The 23,316-nt window shown below is 35.2% G+C and overlaps 1 long non-coding RNA gene across 10 annotated transcripts in view; it reads left to right on the plus strand.

The window, feature by feature from the left end:
- The window catches only part of LOC135298676 (uncharacterized), a 218,709-nt gene that overhangs the window by 76,583 nt on the left and 118,810 nt on the right, over window positions 1–23,316 (plus strand). For 9 of the 10 annotated variants that reach the window (XR_010360712.1, XR_010360710.1, XR_010360714.1 and 6 more), the window contains exons 8-16: window positions 3,810–3,941; window positions 6,020–6,144; window positions 8,408–8,528; window positions 8,618–8,672; window positions 14,115–14,167; window positions 14,714–14,861; window positions 16,908–17,054; window positions 17,366–17,543; window positions 18,306–18,373. This is a non-coding gene — a long non-coding RNA (uncharacterized LOC135298676). Of the gene's footprint in view, window positions 1–3,809; window positions 3,942–6,019; window positions 6,145–8,407; window positions 8,529–8,617; window positions 8,673–8,838; window positions 9,070–14,114; window positions 14,168–14,713; window positions 14,862–16,907; window positions 17,055–17,365; window positions 17,544–18,305; window positions 18,374–23,316 lie in introns of all 10 variants that reach the window. The other variant, XR_010360709.1, reaches the window with a different exon arrangement.

Here is a 23,316-nt window from a genome sequence, read left to right on the forward strand (position 1 = left end):
TGGGTTCACTCAGTATTAGCAGATGTTAGGTCAAGAGTTCATACCGGTTCCTTACGATTCTCCACAGCAAGCCAAGGAAGATTTCTACGTGGTGCATTGCTAAGGAACCTGCACATTGTTAGGCAGTGAAATTCTTAACTGATCAGCACTGACTGCGGTTCATGCTGCCTTCTGATGTTTTCTGTAGCTTTCATTTGGCTGAGACCTCAATTCTGTATTTGTGGGTTGAATTGATTTAAGCTTTTATAGTAGATAGCAGTGTTGCCTGGATAAGGATGGATGAAAGGTTGTTTCATGTAACCTTACAACCTGGGAAATGGCCCTGCACTTTATATTAAGATCAATTTTTAAAAGTGAGTAGGTTTTTTAATGTTTTGCATTCCATAAGTATCTTCCCAAAAGAACTAGTAATTGCTACGGTTACAAACAAACAAGAAAATATTCCAAGGAAAGCTCTCATTTGAGTTATCAGTTTAAACTGAGTTTATGACAGGAATTCAAAGTGTCTCTCTACTTATCCCACCCATCTAGTTAAGATTATATTTTTTCAGATCTGGGAGTCCCTGAAGAGTCATAGTCATATCCAAGAAACACAATAGATGGCCTTCTAGGCTAATTTTTCTGAATTATTCACCCTCTAAATGTAAGTTTAAATGTAGATTTAAGAGTGTGAAAATTCATACCCGTTACTCCCCTGCCCTCACCCATAGATTTTTAAAGGGATTTCTGATGGATAATAATCACAGGAGTAAGGAAAGCCATGAAACTTAAAGAATATAATTAGAATATATATCAGAATGTATACTACAATTACTTGAAACTGCCTTATAATGTGATGAAGAAAATCTTTGTAATAGTTTCATAGTTATTCTGAAAGATCCCTATAGAATAAATTCTTGGGAACTGAGCAGTTGATATATGTGGGATCAAGGCTAGACAACACTCCAATGAATAATACACTGTGGGGAACTTGTCTTTAATGGATGCTGGATTAATTATATAAGTACTTTATGTAAGCCTTTGCCTTCCCCAAAGTATTTCTATTCTGAACATAGTGAGTTACACAAAGAGTAATCATAAGTCACATTATTCTAATTTGCTCTTGAACTGTTTTTACTAGGCACTGCAAGAACTGTATACTCTTAAAACTAAATGAATGTGTTGTTTAATGTCTCACTAATCTCAGATATCTTAAACTGTGTTCTCCACAATACTTCAGGTAACCTTAAACCAAAACTAAGCTTCAGACTGAAAAAGAAATGTTCTGAAACTTATTGTTTCCCACCCTCCAGCCAGCTTCAGCACAGCTGAAATCTTAACCTATGGTAGGTTGTAGATAGATTTTTATTTCATGAGTAATTAGCTTGAATAAAACACATAAATATCATAATCTTGTGTTTTGTGATAATTGTCCTAGTTTGATTTGTTTTCCTATGCACAAACATGCGTTTTATAGAGAGTAATTATCAACTTTTTAATTACTAGTATAAAAACTAAATTATTTTCTTTAGGTGCCTAATAATGTATGTGCTTTGAAACCATTAAGGTGCTCTTAAAAAAATCCTGACCTTTGAAAAACTTGACCTTCAGAGCCTTGTGTAGTCTGGAAATGACTCTATAATAATCAGCATAAAATATAATGTGTTTTAAGAGCAGATTGTTAACTGATATTGAGATTGTTCTCTCAGTACTATCCAAGTCCAGCCTAGACTCCTAGCTGCACTGTTAGAAGTCTGAAGAATGAGGGGGAAAAGCTCAACAGTTCTTGAGTGGGCATGAGCTGGCATTTCAGTCTCAGTTCGGATTCCTGGGATGATTGTAATGCTGATCAGATTATCATGCTTATCCTGATAAACCCCTTGGCTATACCAGGACAGAATAATTTCCAATACTTAGTCCTACTGTAAATTCCTCATGCTCATGGGTTTTTGGGAGAAAATTGGTGGTTAGTTCCCTGTCACATGTATGCCATTATGCTGCAGGAGCAGGGAATGCAAAATCTTGATACTGACCTCCAAAATGCATCGATGAAGCCCTAGAATTAATTATATTGGTAGGTTTTTAAAGACATAGAGGGACCCCCTGGTTAATTTAATCTGATCTCATGCATTGATGACATCAGCTATCTTGTTCAGGAATCTCTGTCTCAGTCTCTTCCTGACCAGGGAACTCTGCTTAGAATATATTTTGAAATCTTAGCAGTTCATAGGCACGTGATATACTTCTTTCATTCCATATTTAGTTCATATCTCGTTCCTCTTATTGCAAAGCATACTCTCAGAAATATGCTTTTGTGCGTTTAGCATTGCTTCACCAGAGAAAAAGAAAAAAAGTTGGCTTTCCAATAAATGCAGAAATTGTACTATTGTAGTTTTAGAAGATGAAAAATTCCTTGCATGAAATAAACACTTATGAATTAAGTTGCTATTGTAATTCTGCATCACTTCATTATCTCTATGCATTTGCATTAATAATCTTAATCCGTTTAAGCTCTTGACCTCAGTTATACCTTGTGAAAAAGATTTCCAAAAACAATTTGCATTCATGTTGATAAGCTCTTTCTTTTAATATTATTCTTTTTCAGCTGCACTGAAACCACCTTCTGGTGGTCTGAAATTCTGATTTTGTTCATTTAGAGCTGTTTGCTAATTCCTCATCTTTTGCATGCCTTCTGCCATGTATGGACAGCCATATAGAGCCTATCACTTACAGAGTGATTATTTTCCTGCCTGGTTAATTCTGAGAAGGTTTCCAGCATTTGTTAGGAATCTTTTTTGATTTTGCTGTATCCAGATCAGATTAGTTTATCCATCTTGAAGGTTCCCAAGCAGTCACAGCTGACATAATTTCTTGAAACTGCTTTTCAGCAATATGCTCTCCATTCTTTCTTCTGAAATACAGTTTTCTATGTACTATAGGGCATTGCAGAAAAGCAGCCTTTCATTCTTCTGTAGTAATGAGCAGATGCCAGGGTTGTTTAAATGTAAGAAACTTAGAAAATGCTTAAAATCTGTGGGTTTGGTGCATATGTTATTCCTTAATAACATCTTTTAAAGACATCATTATCTTTCTTTTTAGCATTTCTAAATATATCATTATCTTTCTTTGTAGCATTTCTAAATACTAATCACTAAGAATTAAAATATTTTCTGTCTCTGGCAACTCTATCCCAAAACAAAGATAGTAAATTTTGAAGTATGCTTTAAAGTCGTGTTTATATCTCATTTTGAAGGCTACATTTGCAAGTAACTCAAATCAAAATCAAGGAAATGTGGTTTAATTTTGACAGTGCTGGATGCTACACACACATATATATATATATATATGTGTGTGTGTGTATATCTATAACTATATTCCAAATTGATATTTTCTTGTTTTTCAATGTCATAACTATGTTTTCTGCTTTTCATGTTTTACAGGTCAGATTCTATCATGTAGTATAAAAGCATTTAAAAATAAAATAATTTTTATTTTTAAACTTGCGATCAGATTTGAACTGCAGATGATTTGTGATATAGACAATACAGGTCTGTGTTTGATAGATGGCTTATGGGCTCTTTTGTGTATATGAGTCTTTAAGCTAGTCTAGTTCTTGGATGGTTTTTATTCCCTATCAAACTTGTGTTCATTTTCAGTAGTATTCAAAGATGCTTGGCACATTGAAGTGCACAATTAACTAACCAGTCTAATTTGCAAAATTAGCCTGCCATTCTATGCTGTGAGAACTATGATTATATTTTATTATATAAAGTCTGCTGATTTTCATTCCTTTACAATCTTCTTTCCTCTTGATCATTTTCTACTTTTAGCAGTCTGAATCTCTGAAGATATTTCCAACAAATGCTGTTCAGTGGTCATGGCAAACCTTCAATTAACAGATTTGATGCAACATATATCATTATCCCATTATCAAGTCATCCTTTTCTTCATTGTCTTTTAAGGTTAGTGATTTTTTGTTGAGGAATATTCTTTTCTCTATTAAGATGTCTTTTCAGTTACATAGTATCTTCTGTCCTGTTTCAGAAGTACAGAAGTCTCTCTTAAATAAAAACCAAAATAGGCTTAAATAAAGGAAACAACACAAGCCAATGTAAAAGAACCTCTCTAAAAGCTTGTCTCCCTTTTTTTTTTTTTTTACAAAATTTCCATACAAAGTGATTGCTTTAAGATACAAGATCAATTGTGACACACAATAAAGTGCAGAAAGTTACTTGTTACTATTTTAAAATGTTAAGCACTTGCATTTGATGGTAAAATATTTTTATTTTAAAAAGGCATAGCATTTTGTAGTCTGCTTTGCCACCTCTTCCAAGCAGGCAGCCTATCTTTGTGGACAGACTTTGCAGTTAAAAATAATGTGTTTTTCCATATAAATGTCATCAAGAGCCGTCACTCAGCTTTGAAGGTGCCTTACAGGGAGGCATGAAAAGATGGATCTAGAGAAGAGGTATGGACAGGTTTTATGAGTGGCTATTTGCCCATACCATGAAATGAAGGCTATAACACTAGCTTGTCACAGCTTCCTCCATCTGGTTTTGGCATTGCTAGTTAGCAAGTAATGGCATTTTTAAATTGTCAGAAATTAGCTTAGTACAAGTGGGTTTTTTTGACTCTCAAAAGTTTTCCTCAAGATTTGCTCTTCTGTTCGCACACTCCTGTGATGCAACTGTTTATTTAAATGGCTCTTATGCATGTTTAACTTGGTATTGTTTTTTTTGTGGTGGTTTAGGGGTTTTTTTTGTTTTGTTCTGTTTTTCTTTTTCCATGTAAAAATCATGATTTATTCAAAAAGTCCAAATATTGAGGCTAGAAAGTAATTTTGAAGATTCTGGCAAAGACTACATTAGCATTATTCCTTGTGCCCTAGGCATCTAGTAGCATGTTTCTTTGTGGTCTTCGTAGACTTATGGGATGGGTAATTTTTAATTTCTCAAAATTATTATATGTTTTTTTCCCCCTATGTTTACTGTAGGATAGATACTTTTCCATTTGAGGATTTGTTTACATCATTAGAGGTAATAGGGGAGAAACTGTGTAGGCTAAATCCATTTATAAATGAGAGTACATTGAAAGTAACCCTCCGTTATAATGTTAGTTATTGCCAAGAATATAATTTTAGCTGTTAAAACTGAGTGCCAGTTTTCAGGCAAGGTTTTGCTCTTGTTCCTTTCTCTCTGCTGAAGAAAAGACAAGTGGGAGAGCAAAATACACAAGATTTTTAGAGTGCTTGTTCACATAATTGTGCCACCTCTTTCTTTCTAATAGCTTGCTTTTACCCAATAGCTTGCTCAGTTAGTTACCAGAGGCTATACGACATAGAAATAAAGCACCTAGCAGATGTCATTTATGCTTAAAAATATCAGCATCTTTTTAGTTTTGCACCTTCTTGCAAACATATAACTTGACTTAAATTAGAGAGCCATGAGAGTTCCTCAAGTTTTGTAGTATAACTGATGAAAATTTCAGTTTTCACAAAGCAGATTGAAAACGTCATTAGTCTCTAAGTGTAAATTTCAATGAAAACCAGCAGAGATATAGTTTTAAAATTAAGTACTTATCTCTGTTGTTTTTATTGTGTGCTAATAGGCACTTTCTCCCTCAGTAATTTGTCTTTGTAGATGAAAACAATTACAGATGCAAATAAAAGTTGATATTTTATTTTAAATAATAAATTCACAGTTAAATTTCCCACTACAACCTTATCTTCATCCCCTGGAGTGTATTCACTACAGTGAAGGACTTTATTTTAAAATTGCATCACGTGAATACATAAATATTTTTTTAAAAAGCTATATTTACAAGATTATTTACAGAGTAACCCTGCTGGTTGCCTTAACTTAAGACACAATAAAAACAAGCTGAAAATTAACTATTAAACACTTAATAAGGTATGAACAATGAATATTCCTGTGTCAATAGGATGCTGAATTTCCTTTGCCTATTGCTGTAACTACCATTTTAGAGAGACTACTCTTGCTTGTGTTGGAAACTATGCATGGTAACATATATTGTTTTTCAGGAGCTCCTGAATCAGTGGACTTCATGCAAAGCCTGGAGAAATTGCCACTGTGGAGATGCTTAGAAATAATGGACATTATCACATGGGTGTAATTAGAAATCATTCATATTATCCTTCTATGGCAGGTAAGTAGTTTGCCTTGCCATTTGAACTTGTCAAAAAGTGTAACTTGTCAATAGTTGTGTAAGGTTCCAAAAACTCACTTAATGAGACTTTTAAAAGAGCTAAGGGTTGTTCACGTATTCAGAGTTGGACACACAGAGAAATACCAACAAGACATTCTCAAGAGGTCAAAACGACAAAAAAACAATTTACAGCAACCCCAGAAAAATCAGAGAATTTTGGCAAAAGGTTTAGAGCAGCATTCAATCAACTTAAAATACTTTTCAAAATGTTAATTTAGTCCATTCAATTAGCAAACTCAAAGCCTGTTCAATTTTGAGTTACTCAAAAATTCTAAGAGAGAATTAGAAAGAAACAGAGGACAGAAAAGATACAAAAAAGGAGTATGATGCTTTGCAAAGCTTGAGTGTACTCATCAAAATAAGGTAAGAGCCCAATGTCACATTAAAAACAGAAGTCACTTTCCAGTTTTGAAATTAAAAGTCCTGGTTCTGTTCAGAGAAGCATAGTAGGATAAATGATGAGGGTAGAATGTGACAAAAATAGATTTTACTTCACCTAGACTTAAAACTTCTGGGAATATTAACCCTAAGGACAAAAGCTGCATTTGAAACCTCTTGTTTTCATTTATTTTTTCCTTTTTACCAATCTGCCCTCCCAAAAACTCCTTTCAAGCAAACAGAAATCTGTAAAAATAAATCGCTACAAGAAGATCAAGCATAAGAAGTTTTTGTCTAAATTTTGTTTTCTGACAACATTGCAAAACAATGGAAGTTTCAGCCCCACTTCACAACCAACTTGAATGTTGCCACAACTTTGACACTGCAATTACCAGTTTTTAAGCTTATTTTTGTCTGTGGGAACAGTTTTAGAACTACAATAAGGCAGAATTAAAACTTTTCTGAATGAGACAGATGGTGTCTTCCCATTTTGCTTGCTGGGAACCATTTGCAATTCTGGCAACTCAGTGGCTACAGAAGTCTGGGGGGAAAAAGGTCAGCTCTGCACTAAAAAATTGTTTACTTTTGGTGTCCCTGTATGTTAGATATGTATATTTCTATTAAACCACTTGAATTCTCTAGCTTCTCTTTTTGTGGGGAGCACTATTGGAACATCCCATGCCTTTCAATGGGATACACTTAACTGAAGTATAATCCTGACTTTAAAGAGAAAAGAAATAAAAGTTTTTGTCTGTCAAATACTTTGATAGGTGTTCCCTTCTATAATAATGTTCATGTCAAGATAGGCATGTTTCATTGTCTAAAAAAAATTATTCTGCGTCCTTCTTTAAGTATTTTCCTTTAATTTGCAGTGTAGGATAACAGGTTAGAGATAGAATTGCCATTTGGCAGTTTCACTACAGTGAAAATGGAACTTCGTGGCAGAACAAAATCTCACCCCTGAGAACAACTCTTAGATAGTTTGGTGTGTCCATGCAACTCTAAATTTAAAATCAACTAATTTAGTGCACGCTTAGGGCTTTTGTCCTTGTCCTCCAGTCCCTGCAGTAACGTGTGTCAGTGTGCAAAGGGGAATGAGGACAGAAAGGGTAGAAAGAGAGCTTGCAAGAAGGCTCTTCAGAATATGAGAACTCAGGGCTGAAGATGACATCTGAAGTGACTTTAGTTAATCAAGCTGCTGGGGTGTGAAGCAGAAAGCATGAATGTGCTCCATTCATGCAAAAGATCATCACATGCATCCTTTCCAGAATGTACAATGCTCTCTTGATGAGCAGCAGGGAGGGAGGTGTAATTTATGTAATCTAAATAGGTATTTGACAATCTGGCATTGTTTCACTTCATTGACAGCATTTATCTTTGAAACATGGGATGATAAACTCGGCCCACTGCATTGAATGAGGACAGAGATGTACTCAGTCAAGAAATGTCATGTTTTTAGAGTGGAATTATACAAATGCTGGGGTTGGTTAATGGTCCTTTCTGATTTTTGACTATTTAATTTATTTTTATATATTTGTACCTTCTTTCTATAAAAATAAGTGTCAAAACAGAGTGGATGCTTTTATGTAATTGTCCCACTGGACTGCTTTATGCAGAAAGGCTCCTGAATTATAGGGAAATTTTGGTTTGAATGCAAATGATTTGCCAGCATTAAAGATTCAGAGCTTTCTGCAAGGCTGCTGTAGGAAACCCTCAGAGACAGAGAATGCCACTAAGCCAGTCTTTTGGATTTTGTCATTTCTTTAAGAAGCAAACAGCTAATTTTTTTGCTGGTTTTGTTTGTCTGTTTTGGGTTTTTTGGCAGATTTTCAGTACTCGGTGGGACCATTTCTTCTTCCCTGAGATGCAATGGAGACATATAACGGGAGTGCCAATACCAGCTGGGTCCAGCCAGGCAAGGAGCAGCAGAGAAATTGCCACCAGAGGTCCAGAGCTGCCCCAGACAAGGCCAGCACCCCACATCTGTCACCAGAAGTGCTTTGTAAGCTCCTACCTTCCTGGTTTTTTGTTTCAGGGAGAAGGTTGAGCCAAGCAAGTCTTCTCCACCACATGTACAGCCACAAACTTGGGTGAGAGGCGTCTCCTTCATCTCATTTTCTTTGTTTCTGGGGAGTTCAGAGGATTCATGTCTTTCCTATCTAGAGGATATTGTTGTTATCTTGATTCTTGCTGTTTTGTTCTTTAATAAACTTATTTTTTTCACTTATATTTTCTCCTGTTCATCTCTCCTTGTAGAAGGGAGTGAAGTAGTTCAAACTAGGTAATTTTGCAGTCTCCACCCCTTATGATTGTGATTAATTGGGACAGTGATTAAAGAAAGATATTTTATGATTAAGAGGCAAACACGAAGTAGTGGGCTCAACTCTCTTCTGTCAAGAAATCTACTGTGGAACATGACTGAAAAGTCTTTCATGTGTGAGCACTCAAAGGTGATGAGTATTCAAAACATCCTGAGTCTTGTCACAGGTACATAGAGTAAATGCACTAGGGTATTATTTAAGAAGTGGTTTTCTTTTTCATATTAAATGCAATAATATTGAGTATTGGATATCAGCTGCTGTGTAATTATATCCAGCTTTATCTCATTGTCTTTTCTTTTGTTTTTTTCTTCTAAGACTGTATTTTATAATCTTGAAGCAATTCTATGTGTCTTTCCTCCTCCCAAATTTGAGTTTTGCTCTTTTCTAACAAGCTGTAGAACCTGCTGTTCTTTATTACTTTCTACTTGTATCTTATGATTGTAAATAACTATTAAATTATTGAAGAACAAAGTGATTTTTTAAAAAATATTTTTCTCCTCCCCCTGTTGATTAGTTTCTGTCAGGGTCTGCATGTATTAATAACATGATGTACTGGGTTGTTTCGGCCACATAAAAACTGACAGTAAATGATGAAAATTTGAATGTGCCATTAATTTTCATTTTAAATGCAACATTTTCATAGTCATGGAAATTAGAATTGGAAAAATATGTATTCAGTTCAGTCTCATTCACTGCAAGATTGCCTTGGTATATTTATGATGCACATTCCCCAGTGCTTTATTTTAACTAAGCAAGTGTTGAAGATTTCAGAATTTATCTTGGGAAAATAACCCAGAGCCCAGTGGGTCCCACTATTGAGATATTTTTATTTTGTACCAAAATTTCTCTCCTTTTCTCTCTCTTTCAATTTTTTTCTGCAAAATTTCCTTTAAGCTGCGTATTTTTAAAATCCATAAACTGTATAGGGTTATACCTCATTGTTTTAAATTGAGTTTTGGATTTTTCAGTAATAGGATAGTGAAATTATTACCACACTTACAGGATGGATGGATGGATGACTAAGGACTGTTCAGGAGTTTGTAAAGCAGCCTAGGTATTTATATATAACTTAGACTGCCATGCCTTGCTAGCTTGACCTATACTTCACTTTTGGCTGACATTTTTTCTGGTTTTTTGGGGTTTGTTTGGTTTGGTGGGTTTTTTTTGGGTTTTTTTTTGTTTTTTTGGTTTTTTTGTTTTGTTTTTTAGTCTTGTCTTTCTATAATGGCTTTATTTTCACATTTTCTGTAGAAATAAGTTCTTAATTAAGATTTCTGTTAGGCTTCTAGGTTCTACATTGGATGAATTTTTATCTCTTAATGAAAGGTTTCATACTTTGTACAACTGTAGTATTAAATACAAGTGGAAGAGATCACTGCTACTTTTATCAATTGCCTAAATAGTCACTTCTGCATTTGGTTATAATTATCTCTACCTATCCTTAGGCTGTGTGATGCAGTGGAAATTCTTTGTGTAATTTGGAGGTGGTGTTCAGGAATGTTGGGGAAGGAAAAGTAAATTTAGTTGTGCTCCTTAAACAGCACTTACTGGAGATGTGTTCTTCATAGGCATAAAGAGTAAACTTGAGATAGTCATTCAATAAACAATTGATTTGTGTGAAAATGATTAGGGTGATGGTAGACAAGTCTTTGTAACAAAAATTACCAGCTCCTCTTCTGTTTTGAGTACATTCAATTGCAACAATCAATGCTGTATTTTGCAAGCAGGGCCCTTTCTAGGAATAAATGCAGTTCTTTCTGCTCATTCGATTCCATTTTATTTAATTCCTGCTCATGGGATCCAGTAAAGAGGACACCTCTAAAATGATTTTGCTGCCAAGAAACCAAGTTTGCATCTGTTCTGTATTAATATAACTGAATAATTTTCCATTCCTCGGAACACTCAGGATATTAATTTACTGAAATTTTTAAAATAAACTATTTTTTGTCTGCTTTTTCCAGATTAGTCCCTGACTTCCTGTATGAGCCTTTGTTCTGAACACTGCAAGCAGTTATATAAAATTGAAAATGGCGACATTGTTACTCTTTCATTGAAAAGTCTCTTGAAAAATTCTACCACCGGTTAAATTGTCATACTACATAAAAGGGGAGCAAGTAATGGAAGAAGAAATACAGATGCTTGAGGCATCTTTGATGGGCTGAAATTTGTCACTAGGCCTGTCCTTGTTTGAAAGTTTATACTTTGTTTAAAGCAGTTCCTGTACTGCTAGCAAGAAGCTCAGACTTCATGATTTCAGGCACTACTTAGTCTCAAAAATGGAAGCTGGCATCCCACTTTAAAACTTCTGAAAGAAGCTTTAGTTTAAAACATGAAGATGAAAGATAATCTTTTTAGTTCTAGAATTATGCTTATGAGATGAAACTGTCTAATAATAAATTATTTTATGTAACTGCTTTATTAAAAATTTTTTAAAAGTTATCATGCAGAAACATTCAAATTTCTTTTGTTCCTCTTTTTTCTTGTCCTTTCTATTGCTCTTCTGCTTAAAATTCTTTATACAACAATATAGACCTGATTACAGCGGAGTAGATTATGATTTTCTGTTTGAAAGGATATTTATGTTCATTATGCAGAGATCTTTCTGTGCTTCTGATTGTCTCCAGTGGTTAGGCATTTGAACCTCCTGGATAGCAGCTAGTATAATCCAGTTCTAATAAAAGTGAAGTTTATGCATATCACAGGAAGGTTTTAGGCAACTGTGAGCTATTCATACTCTCTCCTCACGAGAGATCTAAAAATTTTCTGTTTTGAATAAAGTGCCTTCCCCCAGTTAACTCTAACTGGGGAAAAGTATTCAAGAAAATTCCTGACAGTTGTATGTACCTTTCCCCAATCCCCCTGTTTAATTGACTCTGCCCCAGGGATAAGAGCATCACTTCTTTTGCACACTAATTCAGTTCCCTCTTTTGTTGGGCAGTGTCTCAGAACTGAAGGGACCTGGATTGGGAAGACCTGGATTGGGAAGACCCTGTGGGATCAGTTTCTTGATTTGGTTCTGTTTCAAAGTTAGGGAATGGATGGGTTTTTGTTGTTGGTTTGGATTGTGGTTTTTTTTGTTGTTGTTGTTCTGTTTTGTCTGGTTTTGGGTTTTAGTTGTTTTTGTTTTGTTTGTTTCCTAGTTATCATTATTGATATATAGTTTAATACGCATATATAAAGTACTAGCATAGCCATTTGTGTCTCTTTATATGACCAAATTTTACAAAGAGGGATGTTATAGGTGCATGTGCAGCCATGTTTGTGTCTGTTAAGTCACATGTTCAGATGAAACCTTTGTGTGTAGAAGTTCAGGAAGAGCAAACTATTGAATGTGGGAGCATTAGCAAGGGAAGGGAAGCATTCCTTTATATTTTTGTGGCCTCTACTTCTTCCTAACACCTGATGTTACACCTATTATGACTGGAGTTATGATGGTGAAAGTAGCAGAGCCTTATTTTTGTCCATAAGCAAATGGACATCTCAACATCCCAGCTGTTGGTAATATGTAGAACAGTTTGCTTTTGGTTTATTTTTTTTTTTCTTTTATGAGTCTTAAGGACTAAGAAACCTATGTTTTAGCTATTTAAGTAAAGGTGATATTGCTGTTTGTATTGGGTGAATTGAGTCCTGGTGATGACAGAGCTGCAGGCTGCTGTTGAGGGTAATTGAAGCATATCCAAAGGCAGCTGTCCTCCCAAAATGAGGACAGCTCCCTGCAGTGACTCACACCTGCCAGTGAGCCTGCACTTTGTAGAGAAATACACAAGCTTAGGGTTCAGATTAGGTTTTGAAGAAGTACACCTTTGTTAGGGAGATGTTGTGCCTGGGTTGATGACTCCAGTTCACTGTATTTATAGCTGTGCATTTCTTCTGGGACCAAACTGGCAACTTTCGATGGCACCAGAGAGTGCTGCACCATGCAGTGTGAGTAAATTATCATGTATTACTGCTTCAGGGACATTTGCACCTGTAAAGCAGTCTCTTACTTTCCATTCGTGCACTCAGCCTTTTTTTTATCCCCTGAGACTGACAGCAGAAGTGCTGGCTGTGATCATCTTCTATTATAAAAAAGGGATGTTGAGCTCAACAACTCATATTATGTATCCTCATGAAACAAGCATCAGATAAAGCTGACTCAAGGCCATCGTGGACATGATTTGGTATTGAAACCACAGCCTGTCAACAAAAGGCTCCCTAGCCATTAGGAATCCCTTGAGCTATTCAGTGTCTTATAAACTAAGCAAGATAATCTGACACATTTAGGGATTTGTCTTGCTTAGATGCCAGAATAATTGAAAATTCAAGCTAAAGACCTGTGAGGAAGGAAAATAAACCAGGGACTGAAGTGGGTTATGCGTCTAGCTGTATAAATTGCAGGGGATAGGGGAGGTGGAAGGAAGGGGTGAGAGAGGAGAGGAGACGAGGGGGCTGTCAGCTCTTTAGGGAAATGCTGCTGCTGGCTCTGCCAGAGAACAGTGCTGAGAGAAGAAGGGAATTGAAACAGTGATCACAGAAAATGGGGAAACAAGAAAGGTACAACTCACAGTGAAAAGAGTAGCAAACTGTGTGATAATTTTCATAAGCACCTTAATGTTGAGATTATTATCTGGAGTTAAAGACTGAATGTTCTCTGATCACTGTTATAAATCCAGCAAGACTTAAAAGAATGCCAGTACAGTGTGAAAAGCTTCAGGAATGCCTCTATTGCTATGCGCACAGTGATAGGAATAAAAGAATATTTTCACCAATGTAGATTTTTTTCAACCAAGAATCTGCAGCTTCCCACCTTGTATATGCATCAGTTGGTATCCTGTGCACAGTTCTGACACCGTTTTGCCTTTTTTTTTTTTTTTAGTTCACCTTCTCAAAGATAATTATGAACTCTTTCAGAGCTTGTCACATATATTCTTTTCAGGTAGAAAGAATCGCAAAATCACTCTTGCCTGCAGGTGTACAGAGCATGCTGGAAAGATCACATTTGTAGTCTCTGCAAAATCTAGAATCTAAGTCAAAATTTTGGGTATGAATTACAATGTGCTGTTTATCTGAGGCTTTCTGTTTCTCCAGTCTTAGTCTTCAACTCTGATAAACTCACCAGCTTACCTTGATGGTTTTTATTTCTTTAGAGAAATGTGTTTATAAGATATGCCTTGAAAACTAGGAAATAAACCCACAGACACCCGAGTTAATATTTTCTTTTATGCTACACAGAGATTTCTTTATGCATATATGAGACGTGGCTGTGCATCCTGAATACAACTCAGGTACTTAGCAAGCAGAGCCTCTTTTGCCTTGGGGTTTTTGCTCTAAGGCAGAGGATCTGTTTTATAGTGGTTTTTTCATTGTTGTTTTTTTGGTTTTTTTCCCTTGTTTGTGTTTTGGTTTTTTTTTGGGGGGTTTTTTTGTGTTATTTTTTGGTTTTTTTTTTTTCTTTCTCTCTCTTGGCTTTTGCCTTTCCCTGTCACTGTCACCAGGAGAGCTGAGACAGCACAAGTGGAGAGAGGCCTTAGATCTACTTTTATCATACATCTACTCATATTGGTTTCTCCTTATTGGTGGAAAGGGTTAAACTATAGAGGGAGATAACTCTTTTCTGGTTGTCCACATCTTATTTTGTCTTAAACTAAGACACAGTGTTTCAATGTCATTTTGCAGTCAAGGAATGGAAATTCAGATTAAGCAATCTGCTGATTATAAACCTTTGTATCCCAAGTGGAAATTGCACACCAGCTTTTTTTTTTTTTTAACTGGAAATCAGTGAAAAGAAAGCAGGCTGTATTGGGAACTTATATTTGGATAAATTTAAACAGATACCCAGACTGAGCAGAAGGTCCTTATCTGCTGACAACAGAAAATGTTTTGGTGGTACTTCTACCCACACCTGCAGAAGCCTGGCAGCATCAGCCTCATGACTTGGCAGATCATGGGAGGAGCCAGAGAAACCCTCTGGAAAACTTGGTAGGTACCATTCAGTGTTTTTCTACAAAGCCTCTGACTTAATTACTCTTGGGACTTTTTCTGTGCTTGGCAGTTAAGGTAGGGTTCTGTATGAGGCTGTGTGTTATGGTAACTGAACTAATAATAGCTAATTTTGATGATGTAATTAAGGCTTTATTTAGTGCAATGAATTATTTCCTTCGTATATATGATATGAGTGGAAAAAAGTCTATTGCTTCAAAGTGTAAGAACTGTTAAATTGAAACCATTTTTAAATTGTAAGCGATTTTCTTTAGGTGCAAAGTTTTTGCTGAGTGTTTTCCTTGTCTTAGAGTTGAATATGACAAGGAAGGAGACAGCCCAGCCAAAGCTGCATATATTTTCTCATGTCAGTAATTAACGTTGGTCTAGTCTGGGGGTCTGTGTGAACCCAGAAGGAGCACAGACAATGAATTCATGGTTTTGGAACTTATGAACTGCCAGAATAGAAGTAGGATCCTGCTTGTTTTGTCACATGGCAAGTAAAGTCATGTGTGCTGTACTGAGGAGAATGATTGTACTGGATGAGATATAAGGCCTTCCTAACTCACTGTTTTGTTCCTACCACTGGTTAGAAGGGATGACTGGGGAAACAACAGAGGAAAAAAAAAGCAATTATGGAATGATCTTTCCTCTAAAATATTCTTCACCTTCTATAGTAAGCAGTTTGAAGATTTGAGCCAGCTTTCATGCAAAATATTGTGTTTAGTAAACATTTTTCTTAGATCACTATTCCAATAATTTATGTAATTACTTTATAGTAAAAATATGATGCTAGTGCTTCCATAACTCTGGAATATGAGGGAAAACTGTTTCTTTATTTAGGCCCATTTTATCAGGGGTCAGCTAATTCCTATTCCCTTTGTAAATCACTAAATCACTTAACCATTTTCAAACATCTTTGGTTTTCAAACATTATTTTGCTGGTTCTGAAGCCTTTTTGCCTATACATTGTTCACAGTTCACAACTCATTCCTCATGCCTCGCTCTCTGAATTGTGTGTAGACAGGGAGAAATCTCCCTGAGATAATGGAGATAGCAATGGCAAGAAGTAAATGAAATAGCAGCTCTAATTATGGTGTTATATTAACTGGGCTACACAGGTATTTCTGTGTAGGTCAGAGAAAGAACAGCAACAGAGTGAACTAAAATATTTCCAAGAGGGAGATACTGGTGATACCAAGAGAAAAAACTTCTTTATTATTTCTTATTATGTGTACATTTAAGCTGAACTTTCTAATGTGTTAAGCACTTTTAATTTTTGTTGTTGCTGTTTTATCATCCTATGCTTTGCAGTAAAACATTACTGTAACAGTTTTGCTTAGAAGATAATTGTAAAAGGGCATTCATTTTGCTGCTGCTTTTTAAAATACATGGATCAGTTCTGATTTTTCTCATTGGCATTGGTCTGGGAAAGGCAAGGAGTTTTTCAGCTTTGAGTCTCAACAAAGTAAGGACTACAGAATTAGAATTTATACGACAGCAGAGTGACATGAGATGAAAAACCAAACTGAGTATTTCAGCTACAATTCTATTGGATTTTAAGTTGTGTGTTAGGTTGATAGAAGTTCCAAGATTTCCAGAAACTGATTCAGCTCATGCTGAACTAAATGAGGATTTGTCTCCTTGGTGTTTATTGTTTAAGGAGAACACGTGATTCTAGTGCAAAAAAATTCCAACCAAAAATTTTTACAGTGAAATATAACCACATTTTAAGATGTGGTTCTGGAGTGGAAACCTAAATCCTCAAATGCTGTATTCATTTTTTTGACTAAAACTCCTAGAGGAGAAAATGTAAATGGTGAAGCAGTGGCTTTTAGAAGGGTGAAAATATAATCCATACTATTGATGGGAATTGCCCAAGCAATATGTCCAGTAGCACCATTAAATTTTTGGACATAGTGAGACTTCTTGAATAATGCCCTTCATCTATCATTACTGCTTTGACTGTGTAGCATTTTAGTATTTTAATGATATATTATATATATATATGTATATATATTAGAGCTTACCTGACTTTTCCTTTAGATTTTTAGACATGTATGAGTAGGAATCCAGCCTGTGATTTATTTTTAAATGTTGCTGGGAAGCAAGAGAAGTGTTTGCTAACAAAGGCTGCCCTGAGGCACTGAAGGTGTCAAAATCTTTGTCATTGGTTCCTTCAGTCACTGTAAGGTAAATACTCTCACAATACACTTTACTGTAACTTTGGGGAATTTATTTCATATAAGGTTACTATTTGGTTGTTTTAACTTAAAGTTCATATTATGAGAAATATTTTTGGCTATTTTTTCCTTCTTTAATCAGAAAAAATATTTTGGTGTGTGAACCATATCACTATGAAATGCTCAGCTAAAGTATCAAAAGAGCACAGATTATAAATGGCAAAATATTAAATGCATCCTATTCCCCTTTTTGAATGCTATGTAGTTATCTTTTCTTGTCCTTTTTAGATTCTCTTCTTTTTTTCACCATATTTCCTTTAGAGTATTTTCATCTGGAATATCATGCTAAATACCCTTCAACTTTGTGTGAGGATGGACACAATTCCCCTCTCAAAGAGGGAAAGAATACTTTGCCTGAAGATGGTTTTTAAAGTTTGAATGTGATTCTCAGCTATAGAAGAAGTCAGTTTGGTTTTGGTTTCAGAGCATCTGCAGACAGGTATGGGCAGCACTGTGAACATTTCTGTACCTATTTTAAGAATTCAAAATCTGTTTCACATAGGAAAGAATCAGGGAAAAGCCCATGGTCTCTTACTACTCTGATGGTCAAAAATTATGAAAAAATTCACAACCATCTTTTCTGCATTAATAGTGTGCAAAAACAGTACTTAAAAAATCCTCAAGATCTTCTGTTTCAGAGGGATTTTGCTTGGGTGAGTGGGTTTTTTTCATTTCTAGCACAAAATATATATTTCATCTTTTAAAAGAGCAATATTTTACCATTTCTAGCATTACAAAACCACTGAAATTATTAACCTGAGATAAAATTCAAACATTTTAAAAGTTTTCAGCCCTGAATAAAATTTTGGGCAGAAGCTCTGGAAGCACAGCAAATATTTAGAGACTGTAAATTGACTGTGAGAAGAGAGTACTCTCTCTATGTTGAGGGGGCTGTAAACTCTTTTTGTGATCTAGAATCTCTCACAGGCAAGATTAAGTATGTGTAACTAACTTTTCTATTCCATGATGGTAGAAAACCAAGGATCTTTTGTGTGTGTTATTGAAGTTAATAAAATAGAAAGTTCAGTTTTCTGACAAGTGCTTACAATGAAGCTTTTTCTGTGTGTACACATTTTTATTTAAGAATATATATTTTTGTGATTTAATGGTGTATTTATTCAAGATATAAAATAAGAAAGCCCTTTTTCTCTGGAAAAGCATAAAATTTAGTGATATTGAATATTTTTCCTTCCAATTTTAGGGTTTGGCTGCTGAACCCACAAGCGGATCCCTCAGTCTCACTTTTGCCTTCCTAAGTGATACACACAGGTGTGTTTCTCAAAACATTTAATATTGTTGTTAAACTCTCTGGGTCTCTCATGGTTCTTTTTAAAGTCTTTTTGAGACAGAAACTCAAAAATGCACAAACTTCCATGTACATGATTGAAAGTTGGTATGTAAAAGTATAGAGCATCAGAAACAGTTAATGAAAACACTGGCATAGCTGAGAGAATTGCTGCAATCTTTGAACATGCAAAAATAGTAACTGAAAAGTATACTTCTTATATATCTATATGGCATATGGAGTGATCAAAATACGCCTCACCTTTACAAATGCACAATCAAATCAGGTGGGACTCAATTTCACTCTGTTGCACAAAAAACATTTGGCCTTGAGTGAGTATTCACACTCCTGCCAAATGTAATGTAATTCTTCCAGAGGTAACCCACAATCAAAATAGCTTTCTCTTTTTCAAGTGTACTTGAAAAGGTTGCAGGAGAAAGTGGGATATCAGAGAGCATATGTTATTGTGTAATAAACCATGCAGCAGATATCAGAAATTAATGAGGCAAAGAAAGCAAATGCAGCAAGCAGCAGCAACTAAATTTGGGAAAAGCTTGAGTGTTCTGGGACACAGGAACATTAAGTGTTGTCTTCTTTTTCTCTATGACATACCTGAAAATGGAGACTTGAATAAAAGTTTTAATGTGATTCTATGCGTGGAGGTAGCCTTCAAACTTCAAAACAAAGCCCCAAGTCACTAGTGGTGTATGCCAAGGTAAAATGAGCAATTGAAGAAGTAAAAGATAAATGGATCTATAAACAATACAGTTTAAGAAAACAAATTTTCCAGATCAAATAAATAACTTAATGTTTCCCAGAGCATCATCAGAATACCCATCACAGATGTGATGTTGCCTTCATTGTGAAATTTTAAGGAGTTTTAGACATCTGTCTTCAGAGTCTTCCTACAGAAATGTTTATTTTCCACCAAACAGAAGCAAACCTTAATTGTCATTCTTTGCCCATGGGACAAAATGAATTTGTTGATATTTTATCATCAGCAATAGAAAGATACCTTCAGACTGTGTCATGGGAGGAGGAAGGGGCAGCCTCTTAGTTTGTTGAGTGACGTGCTGGGTGCCAGGACAGAAAAGTCTGACAGTAATAAATGCTGGAATTCTAATATAGGCTCTGCTTGTCCTTAACAGCTTGTTAGGGCTCAGCACTACCATGTTGGTTGACAGAATTCTAAATTTCATTACTGTGTAATAAAACAACTCAGCTTCAAAATCGGTCAGTTTATTGATTTTAAGTGGCAGGGGATTTGAATGCATTCACTTTGTAGGCCGTTACTGTTTGGCTTTCAGAAACCAATCTGCTGTTTTGAGTAGTGGATTAAGCATGCAGATATTATGATGATCAGAGCAAATAAAATGTTCATATTAGGGATGTAACTCTGAAAAATTATGTGGAATATCTTTTCTGAAACTTTTGTCACTAAAAATAGAATTTTAGCCTGGAAAATACCACATCTTTGTGTTTCTTTTCCACGTTTAGGTTTTGGAAAAATTATGAGGAAGATGTAGATGTTATAATTCTTTGTTTATTTTTCATGTACGTGGCATTTATAAAGAGAGAGCCAAGTTTTTTTATGCAGTTATTCCATTGCCATTCACCTTCTAATTCTTTCTTTCTTAAAAATCCTGGAATATGTTCCATTTATATGAATCAAAAAGAGAAGCAAACAATTTCCCACAGCAAAAGTGTCAATTTTGTGCTGCACTAGATCAGTCTGAGTTGCTGACTGTAGTTCTTGGGCTGAGAACTGAAAGGGATAGGAAAAGTTTTTCTTTGTGTGAAAGAAGTGGGATCAGTGTCTTTGTTCATAGCTGGTTGACTGTCACCTTTCTCACAGAGGACGTCTAATTTACTTCAATTTATTGAAGATAAGGGACTGGGAAAACAGGGATCAAATTTACTGTGAGTCATAGTTCAGCTGTGCTGGTCTTTGGCCCTCATGCCTCTCTCTGCCATTCAGGAAATACACAAACAAAAAACCTCACATAGTCCTATATGTAGTGAAGTTGAACTATTTAAATAAATGCTGGTTTATTCTGGTTATCCAGAACTTTTTGTCTGCTAAAATTTTTTATGGGTGCTGTCTTTGGAGATAATTTTCCATAAAATTTAATTACAACAGTTGAAGAAATAAAATCTTATTAGACTATCTAGCCTGAACAAAAGATACTTTGAAATTGTTGCGTAACATTAAGGGATGTATTCATTAAAGGCTGCCTCTGATTTTTTTTGCACTTAGATGTTGTTTATATTTGCATACTGTTTCAAGCCTTCAGATTTTTTTGGGGTTGTTAATGTGACTAGTTTTCATCGATGCTATCTACTCAGAAACCTTATCACAGTGCTATGAATATTAAGATGAGTTTTGAAGTCAGGTGTTGATAATTTGAATTGGCTTGGGTCCAACTGGATGCAGTTTTGATGTTTGGTGTCTACCTGTGCTGCAAAAGTGTAAAGGAATAGCATAAACTTATAAGAGAAAATGCAGACCTCTCAATCAAAACACTTTAAAAAAATAGGTTTCTTTAATTTCTCTTAAAAGAGGAGAATCAACAAATGTAAAGACAAGCTGCAAAATGTGAAAGGAAACCAAATATTTGATTGTAAAAATTTTTGTTTGGGTATTCACAATAAAAAGTGGACTACAGGTGTGTAATTTGCATAAATGCTTTTACAAACATTTAAGAATGACAGGTGACTGTCTCAAACACTGTTTAGGACAAGACAGAAGGACTCTCCCAGGGGATGACTGGAGTCTGAGATTAAATAAAGGTGGGATTATTGTTGCCTCAGACCTAAGGGGAGGTTAACAAAGCTGGACCAGGAGAATGTATCACTGATAATGGACAATTTCTGGGCCACCAGGAAAGCCAACTCAGTAACTCTGCTGAAATGAGCTAGGACTAGGTAAAAAAGTAATTCTGGCAGTGGGAGAGCATGACCATTGACCAGAGCTCAAGAAAACCATTGACTCAAAAGAAGAGAAAGACTGAGCTTGCAGACTAATTAGCATTAGAACTGAGGGAATCATTTAACCAATAAAATAAGACAACTATGTAGCCAATGAGCATTAATTTCTCTGCTACAAAAATTTATACATGGTGAAAAGTTTTGAACCACTTCAGGAACCCCAACCACCAAGAAGCCTAGGTAAACTGAGTTGGCTTTCCTTGTGGCCCAGAAATTGTCCATTATCACTGATATATTCTGGTGACTAGCTTCTGCTTAACCTCTTTCTCTGACTCTTCTCTCTTTTGTATTTCTTTCTATCTCTCTACCTCACATTTTATTGTTAAAATAAAATCTATACTATTGACTTCAGCGTGAGTCCTCTCATGCACCTTAATTCGAGCAAAGGCATCTCTCAATAAGTGGATCTTAACATACTGGTATCCATCTAATGTGGGGATTAGTAAGGGTTTAAGATACATCCAATGTGAGTATTCAAGAAGAACTCGTGTTAAATAGATATATATTTTTCGTGGGCTGTTGGGTAGATGAAAAGCAGCAACTCCAATATATTTTGACTTCAGAGAGGTTTGTTCCACTGGCCTCTATACATTTCAGAAGTAGACCAGAATTAAATGCCCAACATACTTAAATGAAACTTTATTTATTGTCCATTGGAAGGGTTTTCATTATGGGCTGAATCCTAGTTTGTTTTGTTTACTCCCTTCTATAACAGAAAAGATAAAACTTAAGGGGTAGTTCTAGGGCAAGGGCTGGCTACTACTTGAAATCCAAGTAGGAAATTCAAAGTGACTGTGGTAAAATAAAAATTTTGTGATGAAGAAGATCAATGAAGATAAATGCTAGTGATAATATAGGGAATAATTAGGTATGCAACAGTGCTGCTGAAAAAATGACAGCACACTGCAGTCCAAGTCAGCAATATGTTGCTATTCCAGGAAAGCCAGAAGTCATTCTGAAATGTATTAATTAATGTGTAAGAGTTATGATACTCTGTGTATCCGTTAGTCAAGCCTCAGCTGTAAGAAGGTGAAGGGCTCAGAGAACCTGTAATAATGATGATTTTGGAAAAGGAAAATAATGAAAAATATTTTCACAAAATAAACAGTAAAATTTTAAGGTGGTGTGGGGATATTAGCCTTGCAATAAAAATTGTTAGAAAGAAGCTTTTTTGGTTCTTTGAGGTTTTGATTTTGTTTTTTTGGTTGGGGTTTTTATTATTTGTTGAGAACTTTTGCTAACAGAAATAGAAAAGAGTAATTTAATTTTTTTTATATCCAAACTGACTTAAAGCTTTCCATCTGGAAAGTGAAGCCCTGAAGCAGCTCTTCAGGAGACACCACTGGAGTTTGAAAACAAAACCAAAAAACCCCAAATACCATAGGGTTGGAGATCTCACCTGAAATATGGGACACACAAATTAATTTAGTATGTCATACAGGGAGTTAATATATCATAAATAGACTATGAATTATTTTAGAGTAGAATTTAGGTTTTCTGCATTTAATCATAAAGTTGTTCTTTCTGTTGCTACAAATGTAATTTAATAGTCTTTTTAACAAAAAATTCTGGGTTTCAACTAAAAATGAAAATTTTCTGTTTTATAATACATTTTATAATTTTTTATAGCTTTAATAAATAATAGGTTTCAACAAATCTTTATTTTCTATTGGAAAAAAGAATGCCCCCATATTCCTGGCTAAAACAAGGAATTAATTATTTTTATACCCAAACCAAATATAATTTATTAAATTCCTGTTTGCCAATGAACCTTTTTTGGACATCTTTGAACTTACCTTAAATTCTAGCTGTGCACACTAAGTCATACAAATGGCCCTGAATATTTGGGTCTTTTTATCAGTTAAACTCTTATTTATATAGCCTTACCTGTTTTAGTGCTGAAAGGAGGTTTGTCAGCCCCACTGTGAGTTCAAAGTAC

This window comes from Passer domesticus, chromosome 4 (assembly GCF_036417665.1).
Source record: "Passer domesticus isolate bPasDom1 chromosome 4, bPasDom1.hap1, whole genome shotgun sequence".
NCBI lineage: Eukaryota > Metazoa > Chordata > Aves > Passeriformes > Passeridae > Passer > Passer domesticus.